The sequence below is a fragment of the Hylobates moloch genome, unplaced genomic scaffold, assembly GCF_009828535.3.
Source record: "Hylobates moloch isolate HMO894 unplaced genomic scaffold, HMol_V3 SCAFFOLD_15, whole genome shotgun sequence".
Taxonomy (NCBI): domain Eukaryota; kingdom Metazoa; phylum Chordata; class Mammalia; order Primates; family Hylobatidae; genus Hylobates; species Hylobates moloch.
The window spans coordinates 7961224-7964099 of record NW_026652290.1 but is presented as its reverse complement, the minus strand read 5'-3'; positions in this window follow the sequence as shown (position 1 = coordinate 7964099).

The window sequence follows — 2876 nt, the reverse complement described above, 5'->3', positions numbered from 1 at the left end:
CCATCCACCCACCCACCCATCCATCCATCCATCTACCCATCCACCCACCCATTCATCCATTCACCCACCCGCCATCCACCCACCCATCCATCCATCCATCCATACACCCACCCACCCATCCATCTATTAATGTATCCATCCATCCATCCACCCATCCATCCATCCGTCCACCTACCCACACACTCACCTGTCCATCCATCCATCCACCTATCCATCTATCCATCCAACCACTTATCCCACTTATCTGTCCATCCATTCACCCACCCATCCACCCATCCATCTATTCATCTATCCACCCATGTATCCAATTATCCACTCTCACTCATCCACCAACCCACCCATCCATCTATCCATCCACCCACCCACCCACCTATTCATCCATTCATTTATCCATGCATCCACCCATCCATTCATCTATCTATCCATTCATCCATCCATCCATCCATCCACCTACCCATGTACCCACCTATCCATCCATTTATCCAACCACTTATCCCACCCATCTATCCATCCTTTCACTCACCCATCCACCCATCCATCCAATCATCCAGTCACTCATCCACCTACCATCCATATATCCATCCACCCATCCAGTAGAGGATTCCCTGCTGAGTGCCAGATACTTTCTGCCTTCTTCAGTTCCTATGTCGCCAGGCCCAAATCTGGCTAAAGAGATGTCTCCTTGGCTGGGTGTGGTGGCTCACGCCTGTAATCCCAGCACTTCCCGAGGCGAGACTGTGTGTGTGCACGTGCATTTGTATGCGAGACTGTGTGCACACGCGTTTGTGTGCGAGACTGCATAAGCGTTTGTGTGCAAGACTGTGCATGTGCGTTTCTATGTGAGACTGTGCACACGTTTGTATGTGAGACTGTGTGCACATACGTTTGTATGTGAGACTGTGCACACGTTTGTATGTGAGACTGTGTGCACATACGTTTGTGAGACTGTGTGCACACGCATTTGTATGTTAGTCCGTGTGTGTGCATGCATGCACACATCCATAGGGAGGACTCAATGGAAGTTTGTCAATTTCTTGGCAATTTAGAGAAGAAAGTAGAGTGAGAAGAGAAGAATGGGGACTTTTGGCTTGGCTTTGATTATACCAAACATACTCCATTTGTTTCTTTTTGGGAAGGCTGTCCTCCCCACCTAAACACTGAGTTCTTAGCTGGGCATGGTGTCGTGCGTCTGAAGTTCCAGCTACTTGGGAGACTGAGGGGGAGGATTGCTTGAGTGCAGGAGGTCAGGGCTGCAGTGGGTGTGATCCTGCCTGTGAATAATCACTGCACTCCAGCCTGGGCAGCACAGGAGATCCAGTCTCTAAAAACATTTAAAAAAATTAAAAAGATGAGTCCTGATTGCAAAGGTTTAGGCAAGACTGGTCTATCTGCATTTTTTTCCTAAGATCACTTATCCGGTTCATAAATGATGTGGCTGCAATCATTAAGTAGTACAGAATGGCCAGCTGTGACAAACATATCATCATTATTCAACATGGGACAGCCGTCCAGCCAGGGGGCTGAGCAGGACCTGCTCTGCCTGCGGCTGTTTCTAGATGCTTCTCTAGTCCACTTCACAACAGTTACTCTGCCCCAGCACCAGTGCCCCAGGGGTCACCTGCAGCTGCCTCAGTGCATGTCCTCACCTGTCCGCCTCTGGGAAGGGGCCGCATCCCGCAGGGAGCAAGCTGACCGCCACTTCACTGGCTCTCGGCTGCTTTCAGGCATAGAGCCTGTCTCGTGCTGCCGGTGCCCATATAGATGGCTGTGGGGGGAGGTGCCCTGTGACACTGGTCCCTGCCAACACCCATTCAGACTGTGGAGCCAACTCCAGCAGGTGACGTGGTGGGCCCCCTCTGAGATAAGGATCTTCACCTGCCTTCTACAGGGTTCAGGCCGAGACCAGGACGGGGAGCGAGAACAGCCCCCCTCAGGGGCCTGCAAGGGGAAGCAGGAGGCAGGTGCTGTGGGACCCTGCCTGCAGGCCCCTCTGCCCACAGAGTGGGCAGTGCCCGGAGCTCACCTTCCCTCTGCACCTTCCAGAAATCAGCAGTACATGGCATTTCCTTGATCCTATAGAAAGCTGGGATTCCTTAAAATGTTGTTTCTAGCAAACTTCTTTATGATATCTGACTCTTTTTTTTTTGAGACAGAATCTCGCTCCATTGCCCAGGCTGGAATGCAGTGGTGCGATCTTGGCTCACTGCAACCTCCACCTCCCAGGTTCCAGCGATTCTGTTGCCTCAGCCTCCCAAGTAGCTGGGATTACAGGCACATGCTACCACACCCAGCTAATTTTTGTATTTTTAGTAGAAACAGGGTTTCACCATGTTGGCCAGGCTGGTCTCATACTCCTGACCTCAAGTGATCTGCCCACCTCAGCCTCCCAAAGTGCTGAGATTACAGGTGTGAGCCACCGCCTGATCACCTGAGGTCAAGAGTTTGAGACCAGCCTCGCCAACATGATGAAACCCCGTCTCTACTAAAAATACAAAAAAAAAAAAAATTAGCCAAGTATTGGGCCACGCGCCTGTAATCCCAGCTACTCGGGTGGCTGAGGCAGGAGAATCTCGAACCTGAGAGGTGGAGGTTGCTGTGAGCCAAGATCAAGCCACTGCACAGCCTGGGCGACAGAGCGAGACTCTGTCTCAAAAAAAAATAAAAATAAAAAGAAATAAAATTGATTTGGAGGGCCAATCTAAGTAGGTAAAAGGATTTCCTGTTTTAAATTTGTACTTCTTTAATTTTGTGTGTATGTAGGGGGCTTACTGTGGGGCCACTTGTATTTTAACATCATATCTTTCTCCTGCTGAGTCTTTGATGCATCGGGAAATGATCTAGTTTGAAAAAGAACAAATTAGGGATCTCGCTTTGTT